Source organism: Pleurodeles waltl, chromosome 11 (genome assembly GCF_031143425.1).
Source record: "Pleurodeles waltl isolate 20211129_DDA chromosome 11, aPleWal1.hap1.20221129, whole genome shotgun sequence".
NCBI lineage: Eukaryota > Metazoa > Chordata > Amphibia > Caudata > Salamandridae > Pleurodeles > Pleurodeles waltl.
Genome location: NC_090450.1, coordinates 940,472,812 through 940,499,345, shown reverse-complemented (window position 1 = coordinate 940,499,345; position 26,534 = coordinate 940,472,812). Strand labels below are relative to the sequence as shown.

Genomic DNA, 26,534 nt, shown 5'->3' with positions numbered 1-26,534 from the left:
GTCAGAATCCTGTGTCACCATTTCTGCCTCTGAGATTTTGGCTTTGTCGTCTGCATGGGAATCAAACTATCGTTCTAGTGAGTTGGTGGACAGTGGGCATCTACATGACACACAGTAGTGTTGCTTTGCTGTAGCATTTCCAAAATTTCTTGCCATAACTCTTTGCCCCATACCTCATTAGAATATATTTGCCAGTTATGTGCATGACATGTGGAAAGCTAGGTGGCTAACCCCTTTGCGGTAGACCAAGAATCAGTGTAAATGTGACAGGTCCCAGACAATTCTTGTTTCAGTGCCTAATATACAGCATACAATTCTGCATATTGACTACTCTTCCCTTCTCCTGTAGTGGAAAGCAACTTCTTAGTGACTGGGTTATATGATACTGCCTTTCCATGTCTTTAAGTACACACATACTTGGCTGAACCATCGGTAAACCACACATGCTTCCTATCCTCAGGGGACAAGGATTCAAATGGCTCACCCCACCTCACTGGTGACTCTTTTATATGTGGTACGTTCTGCACCCTCTCATCATCCTCCACAGGGGCTTGTGCCACCTGTTCATGCAGGGCTGCTGTCCTGGCTGGTCCCACTTGGGCCCTGTTCTGTATGTACCACTTCCATCGGATTATACTGGCCTCTTGTGCATGTTCTATGCTGTGAATTTTAGGTGAACTCATCACCCACTGCATTATTGGAAACTCAGATCTTAGAATCACATTATGACCTAGGGTCATTTACTCAGTATCCACTAAAGCCCAGTAACAATCAAGTAACTGTTTCTCAAAGGGAGTATATTGCTCTCCAGCATCAGGTAGCTTTTTGGTCTAGAAACACAGGTACACATTCATTCTTCAATTTGAATATTGCCCCTGAACTGTTACATGTAACTCAATGTCTCCTTCCCGTATTGGCCATAAGTCTAAAACCTGTTGGGTCACCTCCTTTGCCAAGTCAAGCGCACACTGCTGCTGCTGCTTTCCCCATTCAAACTCATGTTTCTTTCTTGTCACTTTGTACAAAGGGGCCAAAATCTGACTCAAGTGAGGGATATGCTGTCTCCAAAAACCAAAGAATCCAATGAATTGCTGAGTCTTCTGCTTAGTATGAGAGTGGTAAACTCGAAGATCTTTTGTTTTGCCTTTAGCAACACCTCTCTATGTCCCTGATTCCACTGAATTCCTAAAAACTTTACATTTTGATCGGGAGCAGTGAGGCAGTAGGTTGGAGGAATTAGTTCAGTCACAGATACGCTTCAGTTGCCTGTTTCAGGCCTCAAGTCCTACGCGCTACCAACCAAACAATACGAATCCTCAGTAGGCGATCAGGACCAGGCTGCTCCTCCTTTGCCTTCCATCATGGAGATGGAATATATCCACATTACGGAGGACGAGAATGATGAGCCAATTGAGATTCCTTCTGAGGATAATGGCACAGTCCTGCTAGCCACTGTCACCACCCAGTTCCCTGGAGCCTGTGGCTTACGTTACAGAAACCCAGTTAATCAGTGCATGAGGGGTGTCTGACTGGTGGAAGGACTGTTGCACGTCACAGAAAGCGGTTGGGGGAACCTGGTATATGTTGCCAATTAACCTAAGGACAACAAAAGGAAAATGGACAAGACAGACACGTCTTCTGCTGTAAAAGTGAAACGTGCTGTAAAAACCTCTGATTTGATTATTTTGGGACTTCCCTTGAAAACTACTGAGCAAGACCTAAAGGACTATTTCAGCACTTTTGGAGAAGTAGTCATGGTGCAGGTGAAGAAATATGCAAAATCGCGCACCTCTAAAGGCTTTGGGTTTGTGCGGTTTATGGAGTATGAAACCCAGTTGAACGCGATGTTTCAGCACAACATGATTAATGGGAGATAGTGTGACTGCAAACTCCCAAACTCAAAGGGTCCTGAAGAACTACTACGCAGCCGAGTGTTTGTGGGCCGTTGTACTGAACACATGTCTGCTGATGAGCTCTGGCAGTTTTTCTCCCAGTATGGCAAAGTTGTGGATGTCTTCATTCCCAAGCCTTTCAGGACCATTGCATTGGTTACATTTGCCAATGATCGAGTTGCCCAGTCGCTGTGTGGGGAAGATTGATCATTAAAGGAATCACCATGCATGTATCTAATGCAGAGCCTAAACAGAATACCAACAGGCAATTTGATAGGGGTGATGGCAGATTTGTGGAGAATCCAAGAGGCTTTGGCAACCAGGGTGGATTTGGCCCAGGCTGAATGGGGGTGGTGGCGGTGGTGGTGGTGGTGGTGGAGGTGGCGGGGGCCTTGGTGGTCCCCCAGGAGGTAATATGGTTGGTGGTGGTGGAGGAGCTGGCAGAGGGATGAATTTTGGAGCATTTAATATCAATCCTGCAATGATGGCTGTTGCACAAGCTGCCTTGCAGAGCAGTTGGGGCATGATGGGCATGCTGCCTAGTCAACAAAATCAACCTAGTGGACCACTAGGAAACAATCCTGCCAAATTGTCTTGCTTTGCTTCAAACTAAGAGGGAACAAGGCTAAAGAATGCAAAGACTGCAGCTCTGTCTGAATAATGAATTCAAGAAGGCACTTCTCAGGGTTCAAACATAAGTATACGAAAATATTAACATGAGCGCTTAATTTGAATGCAGCAAAACATGTGCAGCTACTAAAATAATCCCAGCAGTTGAATAATAATAAATCTGAAAAAATCAACATATCAACAATGAATATGTATGCAGTGAATATATATATATTTATGCATGCACACAGTAAAGCTAAATAATTACGAATTAAAAATGTATCACCATGGGAATTGAATCCAACATCACCCTTCTCTTTGCCAACGTCAAGCGGCAGAACCCTGGACATCTGAGACAGGAGAAATTCTCCCCAATGGGATTGTTATGAGTAATGCGTTCATTCTCAGAAATGAGTTCCTTCTGCCTCAGTGCCAAGCTTCCCACCTTTAATACTTTAAACAAACTTAAGAGGAAGGTTCTGGTAACCCCCTTCCCTTCGAGTAAGTTGTGAAATTCAACTGCTGGCTGTACTGGGTCAGTGTTGAAAAACACGCAAAGGATTGGCCAGATCCCAGCATGTATTTCCAAAACAGAACCATACCCTTCTATGCTATAAACATTCTTATCCTTGTACACTCTTATCAGCATTGCATCCCATTTGTCATGTTCCCTTTCCTGGTGAGAAAAGTGAAAACACGTTAACAAGCTGTGAATGGAAAAATACCTGCACCACTGATTTGATGGCATTTGAAGCTAAGCTACGCACAAAATGGAGTCAGTGGTCAATATGGAGTTAAATACAGATAGCATTACAGGCACTGAGGCTAAATGGGCATGTACACTGTTCTAAAAAGTTCCTGTGGGTACTTAATGACTTTTAAGACTCTGTCCATGAAATGTTCTTTTTTGGCTTTGAAGATTGCATTTTGATATGTGGTTCTTGTATATTTGAGTTCCTGGGCAGTGGCTCAAGGTGGCAACCTGCATCAAGCAGCCTCTGTGGTACAGCATTGTTGTTTACTGATCTAAAAAGGCTGTGTTGGACTTAAAGTTGTTGTGAGTTGTTTTTGATTGGTTGTTTTGTGTGTTGTGTTTTTGTGGTTTGTTTTGGATTGGGTTTTTTGTGGGTTGTTTTGGATTTCGTGTTTTGTGGCTTGTTTTGGATTGGATGTTTTTGTTGAGGTGAGGGGAGAGTAGTGGAGAAGATGGCAGCTTTGTCCTTGAATTATTTGACTGTGGAGTGGCACTAGGTTACTGAGTTGCAGGCTCTGTTCCAATACTGTAACAGGGAAGTGCCCTTTAGTGTGTAAGGGTCTCCCGGAGAGCAATTCTGTCACAGAGACCTAGGAGGCCTATGGATGAAGGGACAGGGTATGCTGGCAGTCAGCAGTTACAGTCTCTTTTGATCAGGGCCACTGGAATTATGCGATTGTGCAGCAGCAGCATTTTGAGCTCTAACAGATAAAAAGTTACTAAAACATGGCAGCACATGGAATGCCTTTCACAGGGTTTGACTGGTCATCTTTCTCTTTCTTATTGCTGTTTGTGGGTGTCTGACTGGTACTAATGAGGTGCAATATTTCCCCAGATAGTGTTACCATGTGTAGAAATTACAAAATCATGATTTAATACTATCACAAAATGGGGCACAATATGGCACACTGTAGGAAGATGCTACTGCTGGCATGGTTACCCCCCCACTTTTTGCCTAGTGTTGATGCCAACTTTGATTGAAAGTGTGCTGGGACCCTGCTATCCAGGCCCCAGCACCAATGTTCTTTCCCTAAAACTGTACCTTTGTTCCCACAATTAGCACAGCGCTCGCACACAGTCAAGTCCCTTGTAAAAGGTACCCATGGTACGAAGGGCCCTGTGTCCAGGGAAGGTCTTTAAGGACTGCAGCATGGATTATGCTACCCTGGGGACCCCTCACTCAGCACATGCACATTGCCTTGCAGCTTGTGTGTGCTGGTGGGGAGAAAAAGACAAAGTCGACATGGCACTCCTCTCAGGGTGCCATGCCCACAAACCACTGCCTGTGGCATAGGTAAGTCACCCCTCTAGCAGACCTTACAGCCCTAATGCAGGGTGCACTATCCCACAGGTGAGGGCACAGCTGCATGAGCAATATGGACCCTACAGTGTCTGAGTCCATTTGCAAACATTGTAAGTGCAGTATAGCCATATTGAGTATATGGTCTGGGAGCTTGTCATTACAAACTCCACAGCACCATTATGGCTGCACTGAATATTGGAAAGTTTGGTATCAAACTTCTCAGTACAATAAACTCACACTGATGCCAGTGTGGGATTTATTGAAAAATGCACAAAGAGGGCATCTTAGAGATGTTAGCCAAACTGCTAGTGTAGGACTGACCGGTCTGTGCCAGCCTGCCACTTTCAGATGAGTTTCTGACCACATGGGATGAGTGCCTTTGTGCACTCTGTGGTCAGAAACAAAGCCTGTCCTGGGTGGAGGTGCTTCACACCTCCCCCTGCAGGAAGTGTAACACCTGGGGGTGAGCCTCAAAGGCTCCAGCATCGTGTTACATTGCCCCAGGGCACTCCACCTAGTGAAAATGCCTGCCCCCCCAGAGGCAGCCCCACTTTTGGCGGCAAGTCCGGAGGGAAAATTAGGGAAAACAAGGAGGAGTCACCACCTCAGCCAGGACTACCCCTAAGGTGTCCAGAGCTGAGGTGACCCCCTCCTTGCAGAATCCTCCATCTTGGTTTGGAGGACAGGGACCAATAGGGATAGGAATGTGTCCCCCTGCCCAAAGGGAGTGAGCACAAGGAGGGTGTAGCCACCCTCAGGGACAGTAGCCATTGGCTACTGCCCCCTGACCCTTAAAACGCCCCTAAATTTAGTATTTAAGGGCTTCCCTGAACCCAGCTCATCAGATTCCTGACGACCTCACAAGAAGAAGAAGGACTGCTGATCTAACAACCCCGAAGAGAAGAGAAGGAGACAACAACTGACTCGGGCCCAGCCCTACCGGCCCGTCTCCTGCTTCAAAAAGCTGCAAAAGAAGAACAAGATGTTCTACGGGTCCAGCAACCCCTGAAAAGCCTCCAGAGGACTGCCTGCATCACAGAGGACCAAGAAACTCCAGTTGACAGCAGACCTGTCCAACAAGAAAGAAGAGGAAACTGCTTCTAAAGGACTCCCACCTCACTCAAGAAGCGTGAGTCCTAAACCACTCTGCACCCAAAGCCCATGGCCCGTGTCCAGGTGGCCCAACTAGCCAGAGAGGATCCCCAGGCGATTCTGACAGTGTGTCCACCCTGGGTTGACCTCTCCACCCCTCCTCGACGACACCTGCAGAGGGAATCCCGAGGACCCCCCTGACCGCGAATGCCCGGGACGAAGATATCCGACACCTGGAGAAGCTATGCACCCGCAGCCCCCAGACTCGAGAGAAACCGACCACCAGTGCAGCTATGACCAGAAGGCACCCCTCCTCCCTATCCAGTTGGTAGCTTGCCCGAGAAGCTCCCCATACCTTGCCTACAGCACCTAAGTGACCCCTGAGGTCCCCTCATAGAGTTTCATTGGAAACTCGACGCCCTGTTGGCACTCTGCACCCAGCCGCCCCTGTGCCGCTGAGGGTGTGGGATTGGTGCCTACTTGGGACCCCTCCAGTGCTCCTCCAAACCCCCCTGGTCTGCCCTCCGACAACGAGGGCACTTACCTGCAAGCAGGCCGGAACCAGAGTACCCCTTGTCTCCATAGGGGCCCACGTTATTTTGGCTCTTGTTTGACCTCTGCACCTAACCGGCTCCGTGTTGCTGGTGTTGGGTGCTTGGGGTTATCTTGAACCCCCAACGGTGGGCTACCTATGCCCCGGAGACTAAACCTGTAAGTTTGTTACTTACCTCAGAAACTGTACTTTATTTACCTCGCCCAGGAACTGTTGAAAATTGCAGTGTTCCCTTACAAAATGGCTTTTTGACATTTTAAAGAAAACTGTATGTATTGTCGATTTGATTCAAAGTCTTGAACTTACCTATGCAAAGTACCTTTTCTTTAATGTACTTACCTGCAAACTGAATCTTGTGGTTCTAGAAATAAATTAACAAAATATATTTTTCTATATAAAATCCTAATGGTCTGTAGTTAAGTCATTAAGGCCCTCATTATGAACACCGGTACCGGCATGGCGGTCCAGACTGCCATATAAAGAACGTGGCAGAACCGCCACTTTTGAAACGCCACCAACCGCCAGGCTTCCGCCACCAGACGGCTGGCGGCATTTCATATCCGACAGGGCAGCGCTGCCCGTCGGATAATGAGTAGCAGGTTCCACAAGCCTTTCCTCCAGGAAAAGGCTGGCGGAATTGGTGACACAGGCCCCCCTGGGGACCCCTGCACTGCCCATGCACTTGGCATGGTCAGTGCAGGGCCCCCCATGCACAGCCCCGCCGCGCATTTCACTGCCCGATTTACGGGCAGTGAAATGCGCGATGGGTGCTGCTGCACCCGCCGCACTGCTACATTGCCGCCGGCTCCATTTAGAGCCGGCGTTAATGTTCAGGCTCTGCATCCAGCCGGGCCGACTGGCGGAAACACTGTTTCCGCCCACCGGCCAAGCTGAATGTTCTTTATGTGGTCTGTGGGGGTTCTGCACGCTGGCGATCTTCTGTTGACAGCCAGCGCCGAACGCAGCGGGAAATGAGGGCCTGAGTGTATGTTTCTTCTATTGCTTGTGTGTGTAATTGTAATTGTAATAGTATTTATTTAGCGCTTACTATCCCTGACGAGGCGTTGAATCGCTTTTCTGCAAGTAGCACGCTACTCCGGAACCCAACAAGTATTAGTGATGGATTAGTATAGGGAAATATGTGTACAGTTTTAGTATTATTATGAGTTCATTTGAGCCGCGGATATGAGAGTTTGTTTAGATTGACTGGAGTAATGGAGGGGTGGAGGAGGAAAGAAATCCAGAAGTGTTAATTGGGAGTATATGGTAATAGGATTTAGCTTGGGATGAGTAAAGGAGGATGGAGGAGCGAAGAGTCTGTGGAAGGGGTTAGGGAGATCATAGTAGCAGGGTGAGATAAATGAGGGTGAATTTAGTAGGGTTGTTTGGGAGGTCATGGTAGTAAAGTGAGGTTTGGTGAGTTAGATGTGGAAGCGGAGGGAAGAGCTTAGGCAGAGTTATTTAGGAGATGAAAGTAGTAGAATGGATTTGGGATGAGTCAGAGTGGGAATGGAGGATAGATTGATAGAGACATGACATATGGTCATATGGTGTGATATAAGATGAGTGCAGGGATTCATAGATATCAAGTATAACAACCCACCCAGGAGCCATGCAATGACCCACGAACATGCCAAGCACAGAACAACATACACATATACATACATATATATATATACACACACACACAAACACACACACACACATGAATACACACACTTATGCACACATATATGTACATACATATACATATTTAAAACCATGAGTAAATATACTTAAACAGGTATAAAGAGTGTGTGTGTAGTTTATTGTTTTGACATAGTAGTGATACATATTTTCTAAAGAACTATACATAACTACAACAAATGCTTAGCACTACACTACCCTCTGATACGCCTAACTGCTTGACCACACTACCACAAATAGAGCATTAGTATTATCTATTTTTGCCTCTGTCAAGCCTCTGGGGAACCCCTGAGCTCTTTGCACACTATGGCCCTCATTACGACCCTGGCGGTCGATGATAAAGTGGCTGTAATACCCACTGGTTCTGGAGGGGGCAACATGCCCTGTGCATGGTCCTGGGGAGTGCAAGGCCACAGTCTCTGGAGTGGGTGTATTGCCCACTGGTTCTGGAGGGGGCAACATGCCCATTGCTTGGCCCTGGGGAGTGCAAGGCCACAGTCTATGGAGTGGGTTACTTGCCCACTGGTTCTGGAGGAGGCAACATGCCCTGTGCTTGGTCCTGGGGAGTGCAAGGCCACAGTCTCTGGAGTGGGTGATTTGCCACTGGTTCTGGAGGGGGCAGGCCACACAGCAGCCCTTGGAGGCTGGACTATATGGGGTCCACCGGCATTGAAGGCTGCACTGTGGTGGTGGTGGTTGTGGAAGGGTCCTGCTCAGCCCCTGCACCCTCCGATGGCTGCACTGTGGTGGTGGTTGTCGGAGGCTCCTGCTCAGCCCCTGCACCCTCCGATGGCTGCACTGTGGTGGTGTTGTGGAAGACTCCTACTCAGCCCCTGCACCCTCCGATGGCTGCACTGTGGTGGTGGTTGTGGAAGGCTTCTGCTCAGCCCCTACACCCTCTGATGGCTGCACTGTGGTGGTGGTTGTGGGAGGCTCCTGCTCAGCCCCTGTACTCTCTGATGGCTGCACAATCACGGCTGGCGGTGGGGGCTCTGTGACAGCTGCTGGTGCAGGCTCCTTCCCCTTCTTTGTGGCTGGTGCAGGCTCCTTCCCCTTCTTTGTGGATGGTGCAGGCTCCTTCCCCTTCTGTGTTGCTGGTGGAGGCTCCCTCCCCTTCAGTATTGTTGGCCTGGAATCCTTTCCACCACGAGTAGGTGCTGCTACCACTGGGCCGTGGAATGCTTGGCTGCGGTGCTTGGCTGGGTCTTTGCTATCCTGCCCATACATGCAGGACGGGGTGGAGGGGTAGGGAAGAGGTTAATCTGGGAAAGGAAAAGCTTTTTAGGGATGTTGGGGCGGGAAGAGGGAGGAGTAATGGGAGTGGAGGATGAGGGAGTGGTTGTTGGAGGTGTTTGTCTGCTGGATGTGGGTGCAGGTGCATGGGCTGTATGCTGCTGTGAGGTGGATGCCTGTTGGGTGTCTGAGTGCTTGCATTTGTGTACTTTAGGAGGGGGGGACAGACACGGTGGGAGAGGACACAGGGGACGTGTGCATGGATGTTGTGGAGGTGTCTGCCAGTGAGGTGTGTGTTCTGCTTGGTGTGGTGATGATGCCGGTAGTGGATATTGATGTAGTGCATGCAGGTGTGAGTGTGGACATAACTCGATGGGAGGTGGAGGAGGAGGAAGAGAGGGAGACAGTGGAAATAGTGGATGTTGTTGTGTCTGCAAATGAATGTTTGTGTAAGTGCCTGTGAGATGAAGTGTAGTGCTTGTGTTTGCCAGTGACACTTCTGGGTGTGGTTTTGTGTGCATGCTTCTCTGTCTGTGTGCTTGGGATGGGTTGGGGTTGAGGAGAATGGTACTGGGAAGTGGAAGTTGGAGGGGGGACGGTTGAAACAGGGACAATGGCTGCCATCAGAGAGGAGGCCAGAGCCTGAATCGATCTCTGTTGGGCCGCCAATCCATTGTGAATGCCCTCCAGGAATGCATTAGATTGCTGCATCTGGGCTGCCAGCCCCTGGATGGCATTCACAATGGTTGTTTGCCCTACAGAGATGGATCTCAGCAGGTCAAAGCCTCCTCACTCAGGGCAGCAGGGCTGACTGGGGCAGGGCCTGAGGTGCCTGGGGTGAAGGAGATGCCCACCCTCTTGGGTGAGAGGGCACAGGCAACTCGCTAAGGAGCTACTGGGAAGGTGGTGCTGGTATGGGGGTGGCAGTACCTTCAGCTGGGGTGGTCACAGAGGTGTCCACCACCACCATGGAGCTTCCATCAGAAGAAGTATCTGAGTCTGTATTGTCCCCTCCAGTCTCCGCCGTGGTGCTCCCCTCGCCCTCTGTCCCACTGGTGCCCTCAGCGTAGGTGGACTCTGCCTTCAGGGTCCTGTGGGATGCAGTTCCCTCTGTCGCCGGTGCCTCTGCTCCTCCGCCAGATGATGCTAGTGCACATAAGGACAGGATGACAAAACAAGAAAGGGGGGAGGGAGACAAAGGATACACTGGGTCAATGACTGCACCAACACCACCGTTGGCGTACACAGCACCCTCACACACAGGGAACAGGCCTACGCACTATGCATGGCACTACCAGTGAAATGGCTACTCAACAAGGAATTAGGAGGGGCACACACCCCCAACTGCAGCACACCTGGAGCCCACGCAGTCCTGACCAGTAGTGAATACTAACAAGCTAGGTAAGCAGTATTTTATAATCAAACCCTTAGCCACCAAAGGGCCTACGCTGCTATGTCTGGCCTGGCCGAGGGGCACCCACTGACACACTACCACCACCCGGATACCATCCCTCCAGCCGTGAGCTTCAATGATGGCCACTGTACTCACCCCCTTGAGGCTGCTGTGATGCCCTCAAGTGCCCATCCAGCTCAGGGTAGGCCACCGCCAGTATGCGGGCCATCAGGGGGGTCAGGGTCCATCGGGCACCCCTTCCACGTTGGGAACCATCCCCAGCTGGGCCTCTGCGGTCTTCCGTGCCCAGCGTCTCAGGTCCTCCCACCGTTTGCAACAGTGAGTGCTCCGCCTGCCATAGACCCCCAGGGTCCGCATGTCCTTGCCCATTTTCCATTCTTTTGATGGGCGCTGACCAACAGAGGCAATACAGGCACGAGAACACCATTAGACAAACATTCCAGCCAGTAACACAAATGGCCCACCATACCAGTTTCCACCACCATTAGTACACACATAGCCCAGCACACAACGTGTACACCTCAAAGAGGACATCCACCCACCCACCCTCTTACACGAGGCCTTCACACACACAACTCCATGCATTCATGCCACATGCATCGTGCCCACAGTGTACTCACCTGTTGGTCTGGAGGCCCATACAGCAGTCCGTACTGGGGTAGGACCCCATCCACCAGTCGCTCCAACTCCTCAGAAGTGAAGGCTGGGGCCCTTTCCCCGGTCACACGGGCCATGGTAGGTTCCAGACACAGGTCACAGCAGCACATGCAGTGTAGGTCCTCTCCTATGGAAGGTCAGGAAACAAGTGGGGAATCAGATAGAAAATGGCGGTCATGTCCAAGGCGGTGCATACCATCACTGCCGGCGTAGATCACCATAGGCCACTGTACCCCATAGGGCCCAATTATAACCAATGAGGAATTGCATGGCGGTTTGCGACCGCCTACAGCCATGGCGCACAACGTTGGCGGCATTACCTCACTTCCACCTGTCCCTCCACACAGGATTGTCACGACTCACGTGCTGCTTGCGCCTGGAAACCGCAGATCTTGTGGCGTGGGTCTTGAAGGTTCGGCTTTGGCCCAGAAAGGGGCGACTCTTTCTAGTAGCCACGGTGCTGTAGGCAATGGAACCGCCAAGAACAGACCGTGCACTTTAGAAATAGTGCCAGAGGGAAAAAAAAACAAAAGGGGAAAAAACCTCCAAACAGTGGATTCCTGAAACAAGAACAAAAAACCAGGAATCAAAAAGAAACAAAAATGCAGGTAAACACGAGTTTGACAAGATTCAGAACCGAAGGCTAAGAATCAGGAGCGAAGACACAATCAGAGCAGATAGTGTTGCAGCACAAGGAAAGGGAGAAAACAGAACCCTTATATACCAAGAAACAGGAAATGACCAAACAGGAAGTAAAGACGCCATCTTAGATAGGGAAGAAGTACATAGGACAGAATAGAACAGAAACCATAGAAAAGAGGGAACAAGGAATGCTGGGAAGAAAAAGGTAATATGGGAAGGGGGGAAAGACATAAAGAAAGGACAAGAAAAATGCCTCAGAAAGCAAGGAAGAAAAAGAACAGGTAAGGAGGGGTCAGAGGGAAACAGGGACGCAACAGAATGCAGAGCGAGGCCCCAAGTAAAATCTGGGGCCTCGCGCGGTACACAGCAGGCTCGGGGCGCGCCGCGTCCTGGGGACACGCTGCGTGGCGCGAGCCGAATGTTCGGCTCGCGCCGCGTGGTGCGGCGCGACAAGGATAGGTGGACGCCATTTCAGGGGGGGAAACAGGCCTATGGATTAATGCTGCGTCACAGGATAAATAGGCACATACTTCACAAATTACACTGTCCCATTACATGTTTTCACATTGCGGACTGCTGTTGTGGCTCCATTGTTCAGTTTGTGACAGGCTTCTCACTCTTTTGTCCCTTAGATACCTAACGCTGCGGATGAATAGGTGATGGAGACATATCCCTGTGTACAGACCCCTGGTGGCCTTGGCTACATTGGAGGACAGGCACATAATACTCATTTATAGACTGGACAGGGCCACAATCACAGAGCTGATTGGAGCCTGACCTGATATCTGCTATCTGTCACCCTACTGGGATCCCCCCTCTTGTGCAAGTGCTATCCGTTCTCCATTTCCTGGCAACTGGTTCTTTCCAAGTGACAGTGGGCTTGGCAGCAGGGATGTCACAGCCAATGTTCTCAAATGTGCTGTCTGCCCTGATAAAACACATGTGCAGCTACTTTGCATTCCCCCGGGTTAAGGATTTTGCCACTGTGAAGGCTGGATTCTATGCAATGGGACATATCCCCAATATAATTGGTGCAATTGACAGAACACATATTGCATTTGTCCCCCCCCCACCAGAATGATCAGGTGTTCAGGAATCGTAGGAGTTTCTACTCCATGAATGTGCAGATGGTGTGCCTGGCAGACCAGTACATCTCCCAAGGTCAATGCTAAGTATCCAGGGCCGGTGCATGATGCCTTTGTCCTGAGGAATAGAATCATCCCAAATCTGATGGCCCAACTACAGAGGCACAGGGTGTGGCTAATGGGTGAGCCCTGGTTCCCACCCAGTATATGTTGGTGTATGCTTATGGTGTGGGCCAAATGTTGTCCCTCAATATTTGCAGGTGACTCTGGTTACCTAAACCTATCATGGCTGCTGACCCTTGTGAGGAATGTCAGGACAAGGGCAGAAGAACGTTATAATGAGGCACATGGGCTAACCAGAAGGATCGCTGAAAGGACCTTTGGCCTCCTGAAGGCCAGGTTCCGGTGCCTCCATCTAACAGGTGGATCCCTGTGCTACTCACCCAAGAAGGTCTGCCAGATAGTAGTGGCATGCTGCATGTTGCACAACCTGGCCCTCAGATGACATGTGCCTTTTCAGCAGGAGGAGGAGACTGGAGATGTCCCTGTGGCAGCAGTGGACCCTGAGGACAGTGAGGATGAGGATGTGGACAACAGAACATCTGTGATACGTCAGTACTTCCAATGACACACAGGTGAGACAGTGCAACTTTACATTTCTATGACTTTGGTTGTATTTTGTGTGGCATTAGCATTCTGGCATTTCCCACTTCTTTTCCCACTTACTGTTACCTCTGGATATTCATTTTGCAAATGTTGGTGATTTGACAAATTCTCCTGGTGTGATCACAACAGCCAGCTACAGGTCATTAATTCTATGCTCATTCTATGTACAGTTCATTTGCAATGGTTGTAGCTGTTTCAATAAATATATATTTGAAATACATGAAATACTTGAAGTCGATTTTTATCCAAGGGTGTTTATTGTAGTGCTAATGTATAGAGGGGAAAGTGCAATGGGATGGGGTGATGATGGAGGAAAGTCCAGGGTATTGTTCCAGTCTGTTTGTAGCACAGGTGCAGTGTCCAAGGGGACATAGGAAGGGGAGCAATGGCAGTTCAAAGTGGAGAAGGTGACTGAGTGGGACACAAGGGGGACAATCAGGAGAGTCTCATTTCCTGGCGGTGGTCTTGGCAAGTGTCTCTGGCTTCTGTCTGGTTCGCAGGGAACGTTTGTGGGGTGGTTCACCTTCTGCAGGGGGAGGGGTGCTTGTGGCCTGTTGGTCCTGTGGTGGGGCCTCCGGGCCACTACTGGCAGTGGAAGTGCAGGGCTGTTCAGATGACTGGCTAGTGACAGGGGTCCGCTGGTGTGACACTGCTTCCTTCATAATGTTGACCATGTCTGCCAGCACCCCTGCTATGGAGATCAGGGTGTTGTTGATGGCCTGCAAGTCCTCCCTAATCCCCTGGTACTGTCCCTCCTGCAGCCACCTGTTCTCGCGCACGTTGTCTAGGATCTGGGCCATCGTGTCCTGGATATGTTGGTAGGCTCCCAGGATCTCGGAGAGTGCCTCCTGGAGAGTTGGTTCCCTGCTCCTGACCTCCCCCCGGCACACAGAAGTCCTGCCAGTATCCCTGTTGGCCTGTGCCTCTGTCCTCCGAACGGTGTGCCCACTGACCCCAGGAGCCTGACTGTCTTGTGTGCGAGGTGTGGCCTGGGGTCCCAGAACAGGTGGGCATACTGCTGACTGACGTGTCCTCGGGACAGAGGTTTGGGGACGCTGGGTGGGTGCTGTGGTGTGTGCTGATGGGGGAGGCTCTGTGGTGGTCTGTGACTGGGCTTGGGTCACCGGCTGTCCAGTGGTCCCTGATGGGCCAGGTAGATCGTCCAGATGCTGAAGACCAGATTTACTGTCATCACTGTGGGCCTCTTCTATTGGGGGACTAGATAGTGAAGGCACCTCCTCTCCAGTGACATTGGCTGGGGTACCTGTGGGAATGTAAATGATGTATTATGCTTCATGTGTATGACATATTGTACATCCCTGGCTTCCCCTCTGTGGTTGGTATTGCCCTGCCAGATTTTACTTGCATATGCTGGTGTATGGTGGGATTGTTAGTTTCCCTAAGCTGTGCATGCTTTAGTGATGCAGAGCTGTGAGGGGTGTCCATGAATTGTTACAGCATGCAGGGCTTGGCATTGGGATTAGTGTGATGTGATGGTGGAGTGTGGGATGCAGTGGAGTAATGGGAGTGAGGGTGAGGGGGTGTGATGGCATGCATGTATGGGGGTGATAATTGTTGAGAGTTGACATACCAGAGTCCAGTCCTCCTCCAACTCCGGCCAGGCCCTCAGGATGCAGTATTGCCAGTACCTGCTTCTCCCATGCTGTGAGTTGTGGGGGAGGAGGAGGGGGGTCCACCGCCAGTCCTCTGTATAGCGAGCTGGTGTCTTGCTGCAATGGAACGTACTTTCCCCTGTAGGTCGTTCCACCTCTTCATGATGTCGTCCCTTGTTCTGGGGTGCTGTCCCACAGCATTGACCCTGTCCACGATTCTCAGCCATAGCTCCATCTTCCTTGCTATTGATATTTGCTGCACTTGTGCTCCAAATAGCTGTGGCTCTACCCTGACAATTTCCTCCCCCATGACCCTTAACCCCTCCTCAGTGAAACGGGGGTGCCTTTGTGGTGCCATGGTGTTATGTGATGTGTGTTGGTGAGGGTGTCTTGGGTAATATGTTGGGGTGTGTGATGTGGAGTACGTGAGGGGTGTATAGGTGTGAGTGGTGTGTGGCTCTAGTTGTCGCAGTGGTCTTGGTGTCAGTCTCGTGCCAATGATTTGTATTTGTAAGGGGTTGTGGGTACTGTGGGTGGGTGTTTTATAGTGGTGTGAGCGTGGTGTGTGTATGGTTGTTAGGTGTGTGTTGTTTGAATTAGCCAATGTAGTGTTGTTTTGTATGTGGGTGTCCAATGTGAGCGCGGCGGTATGTACTGCCAATGGTTTACCACCGTTGAATGGTCGCCGTGGTGATTCGTGAGTCATAATGTGATGGGCGTTGTTCTGTTGGCGTAACGGTGTAGGTTTTGGGACTGCCAGTTTATCACTGACCTTTGGTCTGACGGATTTGTGTATGTGGCTGTATTCTGTCGTATTGGTGTGTGTGTGTCATAATATGGTGAATGGATATTCGCCCTCGGGGCGGTAAGTTAGCGGCCGTCAGCGCGGCGGTAAGCGTGATTTACCACCAGTGTCATAATGAGGGCCTATATCTCATTTTTATATAGTATATACAGAGCCAGCTTCCTACATTGGTGGATCAGCGGTGGGGTCTACGACTTTGCATTTGCTGGACTACTCAGCCAATACCTGATCACACAACTTAATTCCAAAATTGCCTTTGGAAAACTGATTTTTGAATGTGACTATTTTTTCCAAATTTGTAAACGTCCTGCTAGGGCCTTGGTTAAGTTCCCTTAGCAATTCATTTTAAGTTTAAAAGTTACTGTAAAGTTAGGATCTAGTTACTAGAAATAGTTTTTAGTTTCTAAAAAGTAATCCCAACTTTAAAGACATAATGAATGGCTCAGAGGACAATGTGATAGAACTCAACCTCACTCCTTACCTCCACCTAGGGATGTCACAGCTAAGATCCCTATGCAAGCTAATAAAGATTAGAACTGGTTCCAACCCTACCAAGTCCATCTCCAGGAGCTCTTGGCAGAGTACACCAGGGACCACCCTGCTGAGGAGGAAGATCTCCCCTCAGATGGAGAAGAAGTTAGGGATCAGGAGGATGAACTCCCCCGCCTAACCTAACTAGGGAGACCAGGGTTCCAAGATCCCTGTCTCCACTGATAGTACTCACTGGATCTCGATCTTCCACAGGGGAGTCTAGTTCGTCTGGGAACATTGAGGGCAGCCTCAATGAAGAAGACATCCTTTTAGCAAGGATGGCCAAAAGGTTAGCTTTGGAGAACAGCTCCTAGCTATAGAAAGGGAGAGAGCAGAAATGGGCTTAGCACCTATACATGGTGGCAGGAACATAAATAGGGTCAGAGAGAATACTGACATCCTAAAAATACCCAAAGGGATTGTCTCAAAATATGAAGAAGGTGATGATATCACCAAATGGTTCACAGCTTTTAAGAGGGCTGGTGCAACCAGAAAGTTAAACAGATCTCACTGGGGAGCTCTCCTTTGGGAACTGTTCACTGGTAAGTGTAGGGATAGACTCCTCACGCTCTCTGGAAAGGATGCAGAATCCTATGACAACATGAAGGCTACCCTGATTGAGGGCTTTGGATTCTCAACTGAGGAGTATAGAATTAGGTTCAGGGGGGCTCACAAAACCCTGAGTCAATCCTGGGTTGATTTTGTTGACTACTCAGTGAAAACACTAGATGGTTGGATAACTGGCAGTGGAGTGCATGACTATGATGGGGTTTATAATGTGTTTATGAAGGAACACCTGTTAAGTAACTGCTTCAATGATAAATGCATCAACATCTGGTGGACCTAGGGCCACTTTCTCCCCAGGAATTGGGAAAGAAGGCAGACCACTGGGTCAAGATAAGGGTGACCAAGACTTCCACCGGGTTGACCAAAAGAAAGGGGTCACAAAGCCTCCCCAGGGAAAGGGTGGTGAGACATCCAAGGACAAAACTAAAGAGTTTTCTCAAGGGCCCCAAAACCCTGCTCAGGAGGGTGGGCCCGAGCTTCTTCACAGTCCACAACTGGGTACAAGGATAAGAACTTTGATCCCAAGAAGTCCTGGTGTCACAGCTGTAAACAGCATAGGCACCAAACTGGAGACATGGCCTGTCCCAAGAAGAATCCCACTAGCACTACTCCAGTTAGTACTGGAATAGGCAGTCTCCAGGTGGGATCAACAGTGTGTCCAAATCAGAGTTCACATTGAAGCTACTTTAGTCTCTGAGGGTGGGGTGGATAAAGCCACACTAGCTGCCTGGCCGCCTAACGTGCAAAATACAGACAGCAGCTCTTGATCAATGGGACAAAGGTAGACGCCTTGAGGGATACAGGTGCCAGTGTCACCATGGTGACAGAGAAACTGGTTTCCCCAGGACAGTATTTGGCTGAACAAACATCCAGTTACCAATGGTGAAAATGTGACTAAAGTCCATCCCATGGCTATGATAACTTTAGAATGGGGAGGGGTTACTGGCCTGAAACAGGTGGTGGTCTCTTCTGCAATCCCAGTAGAATGTCTGCTAGGGAATGATTCCTCAGCATGGGCTGAGGTCAAACTCAAAACCCACGCAGCCATGCTGGGTATCCCTGAACTGGTGTGTGTAAAAAAAGGGCACAGAGCAGAGCCCAGGGTGAAAAAGAAGAGTTGGTGCCTGGAATAATGGCCCACCCTTCCAAGAGAAAAGGTAAGAGGACTTGGACCAGCCTCTGAACAGCAAAAGAAACAGGACCTCTCTTGTCAGGAAGATGCCCTATCCCCTGAGGGAACTGAGTCCATTGAGCTGGAACCTTACCAGGTGGAGCTCTTGTTCCCAGGGGAACCCAAAAGGGAACAGCTGTACCAGGGACAAAGACTTGTCCCACTCTTGAAGGCCTGAGGCAGTAAGGTGCTGAACAGGAAACAGGAGATGTCAGTGGCTCCCCCAGGGTCTATTGGGAGGATGGACTCCTTTTCACTGAGGCAAGAGATCCCAAACCTGGTGCCACTAGGAGAGTGGTAGTGCCTCAGGAGTGTAGAGAATTCATCCTCACGTTAGCCCATCACATTCCCCTAGCTGGGCATTTGGGACAGAGCAAGACATGGAACAGACTTGTGAACCATTTCTACTGGCCAAATATGTCCCAGAAAGTAAGGGAGTTTTGTAGCTCCTGTGTCACCTGTCAAGCAAGTGGCAAGACAGGTAGCCATCCAAAGGCCCCCCTCATTCCACTTCCTGTGGTGGGGGTCCCCTTTGAGAGGGTTGGTGACGCTGGGTGGGTGCTGTGGTGTGTGCTGATGGGGGAGGCTCTGTGGTGGTCTGTGACTGGGCTTGCCACTTCAGCTCACTGCTGCACGTTTCTGCTTTCTCCCTTTGTGTCGCTTTTTTGTTTTTCTCTTCCTCAGTCTTTCCAGTATGTGCCTTTTGCTTGTAGTAAATGTTTGAGTCAGAAAAATAAGTGCCAGCCCTCAAAAATAAGTGCCGGTGCCCCACACCAGAAACCACTGGCTCAAATTAAGCCAGGGTCTAACTCACCCATGTGATATCAGATCTGTGCTTCTCCTGGCCTCACTCTCTGTAAGTTCCCAGCAGGGCCCTCTCTCCTCTTGAATGATGGCACGCTCACTCCCTAGTATGAGGCTAATCTTCTATATTAGCCTTTGGCAGTCACTCCTTTGTTTCATCCCTGACTCTTACTCTCTCTCTACTTGGGCCAGTCTCTTGAATGATAGGGGACACTCTCTGTTTTACCCAGAGGCGTAGTTCTGGGGGGATGAGGGTCGCTGTTTGGGGTGTTACATCCCCCTTAAAAAAAATAATTCTGTAGTAAATAGTTGGGTGCAAGTGCTTTCAGTCGGGTATAGTGAGGTGACTGTCGGATTTCAACCTGGATTTTTATATGCCCGAACGATAAAAACACTGTCGTCTGTGTTTTGAAGGCCTTAGAAAATGTTGATTCATTTGGAAAATATTTTAAGTACCCCTAACAATCCGCCCTCCTCTTTCTTGCCACTAGCCCCTAAACACCCCTTCATCTTGTGCGTCTCATGTAATGTTTTTAACAAGATGTTTCTGGAAATCTGAAGTTCACACCGCCCCACCCCGACCCCATTCATACTGACTAAGCTACGCCCCTGATTTCACCTGGGCTCCCTTGCCTAGTATTACCCTGCGCTCTCTGTCCTTGTCGTCTCATTTCCTATTGTGACCTTAGATTCGTCTTATTCTGCTCCGTCATGTCTCTCTCCACCTGCCACAATCTTCAGAATTACTCATAGCAAGGTAGGCTAATCACTGAAGGCATTAAAACAGTTCCGTGAATGTCCACTAGATGGTGCCACATATACACAAAAGGCCATGAGATACACCAAGGCCGAAAGATTTCAATTTAACCACCTGTAAACTCCAACCCTCGCGTCAAATTTTTCAACAGAAAATGCAGCTTTCATCATTCCCCACAGATTTGAAAAATTTGGGGTATTTCCTGCAGATTTTGAACCAACAAAAATGTTACACCTTTTGAACACTTTGAAAGTTCGGTGCAGACTCGAACTGAGCTCCTAGGCAGGCGAAGGCCGGAAGTAGCAGCTTAAAGGGCGACCGGGGTCAAGGAGGCGGGGTCGGTGCTATTGGTATAGGTTATCAACGCTAGTGGCACTCTCTGAGTCACGAATTTAGGCTAAGAAAAGCAGCTGTCTTAATCACCACAGATAAGATCACGAATGAATTAAACTCAGTGGTACACGTGGCGGCCCTCAACTCTTTGAACAGGTGCAGCGCCTGGTGCACAGCTGTGCAAACCCTTATCAAAGAGGTTTGCACCTGTGTGCCTGTCTAGGTCATAGTTACTTAGGGTGCGGCTGGGCTGTTCCAAATAACAAGGACCTGTTAGGTAACAGCCACTTCTCAATACGTGGAATACCAAAGAACCAGCACAAACGCCAGTATTTTGTAAATTGCCCCAAAACTCCACTTAGCACCAGTATCCCAACTTTAACCCACGTTTCATCACCAGCGGAATTTAAAAAAATGACTATTCAATGTTTGAAGAGGTGATAGCGACCATAAAACCCACAGCCATGCTTGAGAGTGTGCATCTGAAGGACAAAGTGAAAATGCCTGTGAGGAACAGAAGCTGAGAAAGAGGCTGGTGTGAGCATGGCAAGGCGGAGTGTAAGAGGGGTTAAATGTGTGAGAAGGACAAGTAAGTGGGGTTTGGGAGGGAAATAAGAAATTGATGGAATGGAATGTGCGCATGTGTTTGTGAGAGAAGCATTTCATTGAGAGGTGAGGGTGTAAGTGAAAATGGGATGGTAAGAGGAGAGGTGAGCTGGAAGGAAGTGAGGATAGAGAGAGGAAGGCATCACAGGGAAGACATAATGTGTGTGTGTATGTGTGAAAGTGTGAGAGGACATCATGCGAGAAGAGAAAGTGTGAGGATCAGTCAATTAAGAAGAGGAAGGAAGATGAATGATAAAAAAAGAGTTCAGAAGAGTGTCTGTGAGAAGAAAGGACACCGTGAGACATGTAAGAACAGGGGCAGTGTTTGGAAAAGAGAATGCTAGGTGGGTGCCAAGGCTGCCTCTAGCAGGGGATGTCATATTTCCACTGGCAGAAAATGTGCCGCCATTGCTAGTAGGTGGCACAGAAAAATGTACTTTGAACCAGGTGCAGCTCCTCTTGAGGCAAAGTGGCGGGCGGGGGCACAAAACACAAAGACAACACCATTAAACATAAAAAAAGAACTAAAAAGAAACTTGCCTGCATCGCGCCACATTGCCGCACGTCGGTCTTCAGGCTCCACTAAAGGCACAGGCACCCAGGCTGTCCTGCAGCCAATCCTAATGCTGCTCTCATGCTGCTGGCAGCATGAGAGCAGCATTGGGATTGGCCTGTACACATTCCCAGGCAGACTGGGAGCTTGTGCCTGCTCTCTCCAACCAGGTAACACAGTGCCGGCTTGAAGACATGGAGGTGATGAGAGAGTGGGAACATGAGAGGAGTGTGACAGAGGGATGTATAATAGATGATACTGTGGTAGAAGAAGGGGAGGGAGGCAGGTGTAAATGAGGAGCATGAGGGCTTTGAGGGTAGGAGAAAAGGCTTAAAAGGAAACAAGAGAAAATGGGAAGATACTGAGAAGAGACAGAAATGTAATCCAAAGAGGTGTAGCTGAGAAGGATTAAGAGGATAAGTGTTGGGAGAATTGATAGCGGTAGAAGCTGAATGGAGTGAAAGAGAAAAGGGACTATATAGTAGAGTAAGGGGGACTATAGAGAGAAGAGGGACAATGGTGGGGGAAGAGCAAAAGAGCAGCAGAGGCGTGTTTTTTCCATATTTTCCTTTGACCCCTTCGCTGCCAGGCCTTTTCCCGTCCTGTGCTACGCCTTTTTTTGGCTATTTGGGGCAGTTCGCGCTTAGGCCCTCATCCTTTTCCTCCACATAAGCTACCCATGCCAAATTTGCATCCCTTTTTCCAACATCCTAGGAATTGTAGAGGTACCCAGACTTTGTGTGTTCCCCTAAAGGAGACCAAGAAATTAGCCAGAATACAGCAAAAATTTATTTTTTACAAAAACATGGGAAAAAAGGGCTGCAGAAGAAGGCTAGTGGATTTCTCCCTGAAAATGGCATCACCAAAGGATTTGTAGTGGTAAAATCACAATCTTCCCAGCTTTCAGTAACAGGCAGACTTGAATTAGAAAACCCAATTTTTCAACACACTTTTTACATTTTACTGGGACATACCCCATTTTTACTATTTTTTGTGGTTTCGGCCTCCTTCCAGTTAATGACAGAAATGGGTGAGAAACCAATGGTGGATCCCAGAAAGCTAAACATTTCTAAAAAGTAGACAAAATTCTGAATTCAGCAAGAGGTCATTTGTGTAGATCTTGCAAGTGTTTCCTACCGAAAATAACAGCTGAAATAAAATAATATTGAAACTGAGGTGAAAAAAACAGCCATTTTTCTCCGTGTTTTACTCTGTATCTTTTTCCTGCCATGTCAGATTTTTGAAAGCAATATACGTTACGTCAGCTGGACTCTTTTGATTGTGGGGATATATAGGGCTTGTAGGTTACTCAAGAACCCTAGGTACCCAGAACGAATAAATGACCGCACCTTGCAATGGGTTTTCATTCTATACCGGGTATACAGCAATTAATTTGCTGAAATATAAAAAGTGAAAAATAGGTATTGAGAAACCCTTGGATTTCAAAAATGGCAACAAGATAAGGTGTTGAGGAGCAGTGGTTATTTGCACATCTCTGAACTGCGGGGTGCACATAATAGCATGTGAATTACAGGGCATTTCTCAAATAGACATCTTTTTTACACACTGTTTTACTTTTGGAAGGAAAAAATGTAGAGAAAGACAAGGGGCAATAACACTTGTTTTGCTATTCTGTGTTCCCCCAAGTCTCCCAATAAAAATAGTACCTCACTTGCATGGGTAGGCCTAGCGCCCGCGACAGGAAACACAAATGGACACATCACATTTTCACAAAGAAAACAGAGCTGTTTTTTGCAAAGTGCCTAGCTGTGGATTTTGGCCTCTAGCTCAGCCGGCACCTAGGGAAACCTAGTAAACCTGCACAGTTTTGTAAACTAGACACCTAGGGGAATACAAGATGGGGTAACTCTGACCAGGTTCTGTTACCCAGAATCCTTTGCAAACCTCAAAATTTGGCCCAAAAAACACTTTTTCCTCTCATTTCGGTGACAGAAAGTTCTGGAATCTGAGAGGAGCCACAAGTTTCCTGCCATCCAGCGTTCCCCCAAGTCTCCCGATAAAAATGGTACCTCACTTGTGTGGGTAGGCCTAGCGCCCGCGACAGGAAACGCCCCAAAACACAACGTGGACACATCACATTTTCAACAAGAAAACAGAGCTGTTTTTTACAAAGTGCCTAGCTGTGGATTTGGCATCTAGCTCAGCCGGCACCTGGAGAAACCTAGCAAACCTGTGCATGTTTGTAAACTAGACACCTAGGGGAATACAAGATGGGGTGACTTGTGGGGTTCTGACCAGGTTCTGTTACCCAGAATCCTTTGTAAACCTCAAAATTTGACCAAAAAACACTTTTTCATCTCGTTTCAGTGACAGAAAATTCTGGAATCTGAGAGGAGCCACGAATTTCCTTCCACCCAGCATTCCCCCAAGTCTCCCGATAAAAATGATACTTCATTTGTGAGGGTGGCCCAGGTGAGTGTAACAGAAAAATGCCAACAACCTGTAGAGAATGAAGTGATAGCACAGTGAGTTGATAAGCTCATATTTTTCTTTTATACATCTTTTATGCTGACTCTGCTTTGGGGACCCACGCAAGTGAGGTATCGTTTTACTTGGGAGACTGAGGGGAACGCTGGGTGGTAGGAAATTTGTGCTGCAGCAGTAATCCTACAAAGAAAAGTGAGGAAAATATGATTTTTTAAGCAAATTTTGAGGTTTGCTGAGGCGTCTGGGTTAGAAAATGTTGGGGGATCCAGGCAAGCCACACCTCCTTTGACTCCTTGGGGTGTCTTTTTGTAAATCATGTCTGGGTTTGGTAGGTTTCCCTAGATGAAGGCCTCACCCGGGACCAAAAACATAGGACCCCCCTACCCCAAACACAGGTAGTTTTGCAATAGATCATTTTGATGTGTCCACATACTTATGTGATGTTCCAAACACTAAAATTGAGAAAAAAACACACTAGGTTATGTTAAAAAGACCCCTCACCCACCAACCAAGTTGGTGGCATGCTTCATCATCGGGGTCCCACCGAGACACCTAGCGTGTCACAGGTGTGCTGCAACGCCTGGTTACAGCGGAGCAGGTTCTGTCATTTTTACCACACATACTGGTTGGATTTGGCACAAGGGTGTGTGATGGTTCAGTGGATCAAATTTTATGAACAAGAAATTTCACAAAAATGAAATGCACTGTTAATAACTGAAAGGCCAAAAAACGGAACCAATGAGTCACAGCTCGTTTAGCTATAAAGCCACGGCAAGGCACCAACCGCTTTGCAGTCCATTCACATACCTTTCATACATGAAATGCACAAGACCATTCATGCCGTCAGCCACGGGCCCAGCATATTACAACGCTTGCATCGACAGACAGCGCCACTCAAGGGCCCATCACTTACATACGCCCACATGCCTGATACAGCAATCACACCAACTGATGGGAGTGTGTGGACTGGCGTTTGGCTGGCAGTGTGTTGCAGTAGCCAACAGCAAATCAATATGTACACTGTCAGCCAAGCGCCACTCCACACACAATGGCATCACTTTTTTTGTTGTTTTAAAAACAAAGAAACCACTAACTAATTAGAAATAATTACAAAACTACAAACACAAAAGCTCTAACTAAGTACATGACATAAATGCCAACCATGAAACCGAACACATGAAAATATAAAACAGGCAGTTTACACTCATGGTAGTTCCCAGTAATTATTCTGGGTGTGGTAATTCTTGAAACAACCACCCACACACAGCCCAGGCTTTGAAGGACAATCTGGGCAGTACATTCGAGTCTCCCTCCGGATACCTCTTCGAGCACAGACTCTAAATTTCTTAGCTGGAAAGTCTTTTTTGGGTGAGGGAGGAATGTGCTCAGCAAAGTGGCGATCTTTCAATCTAGCCACATCCTCCACCACTGCTTTTCTAGGAACTCTGGCCTGTTCCACCACAATAAGGCTCTCTATCACTGACTCCTGAAATTTCACAAATGTCATCTTTGACTCTGGAGACCTATCTTTAAACACAATAAAAGCATTAAAAGTTGCCAAGTTGGAGAGGTGAATTGCTAACTTCCTATACCAAACGTAAGACTTACGAATAGCAGTACAAGGTTCCAACCTGTGATCAACTCTATACCTCCCATGTGCTTATTATAATCTAAAATGCACACAGGTTTGCACACTTCAGCAACCTGGCCCCAAACAGTCACTGGGGAAGTATTCTCATCATGGATGGTACTTAGCATGTAGGCATCCCTCTTGTCTGAAACTTTCAAAGCTAGCAGCTCATCACTCCGCAAGGCACTGCACTGTCCCCTCTCAAGTTTTTTACAGACAAGCTCCCTTGGATAGCCTTTCCGGTTACAACGAACTGTGCCACAAGCAACAGTGTCCACTCTAAACAATTCCTTGAACAACTGCACTCCAGTGTAAAAGTTATCTACATGCAAATGGTGACCTTTGTTGAACAGTCGTCTACCAAGATCCCAAACAATTTTCTCAGTAACTCCAAAAGTGGGAGGACAACCGGGGGGGGGGGGGCGGTCAATACTGGAATCCCTACCAGTGTAGACACAGAAACTATACACATATCCTGTACTACTTTCAGACAGCATATACAATTTAATTCCATATTGTGCCCTCTTGCTAGGAATGTACTGCCTAAAAACTAAATGACCCTTGAAGAGGACCAAAGACTCGTCCACAGCTATTTCTTTGCCTGGAACATAGACCTCTGAAAACCAATCTACAAAATGGTCAAAGACAGGCCTAATCTTAAAAAGACAGTCAGAATCAGGGGGATCTCGTGGCAACACTAATGCCTTGTTAACAAAATGCAGCACCCTAAGAAGAAGCAAATACCGATTACGACTCATGGTTGCAGGAACTATAGCTGTTGCCATCAAGGGACTAGTAGACCAATAAGAAGCCAGTGACGGCTTACTTATCAACCCCATCAAAAGAGTCAAACACAAAAACCTTTTCATCTCCTCTAAATTTGTGGGAATCCACTGGGTAGCTCCAGAATGTGGCCTAAGTCTAGCAGCGTTGTCCCTCAAATACTCCTCCGCATACAAATTAGTGAACCCAATAAACTAGGTAGTAGTGGTATAGACTACTGCACCTTCCAGAGGTGTCCAATCTAGTATAAATGATAGGTTAGTTCACAAGCGGTGCAAGTGGTCTGGTGCCTTACTACCGATAGGCACAAAACAGTGTATACGGTATACACAAAATAAAGTAAACAA

At 48.2% G+C, this 26,534-nt stretch overlaps 1 pseudogene; it reads left to right on the top strand.

Moving 5' to 3' along the window:
• Positions 1-1,334: 1,334 nt before the first annotated feature.
• On the top strand, positions 1,335-2,505 carry LOC138265164 (TAR DNA-binding protein 43-like; annotated as a pseudogene).
• Positions 2,506-26,534: the final 24,029 nt, after the last annotated feature.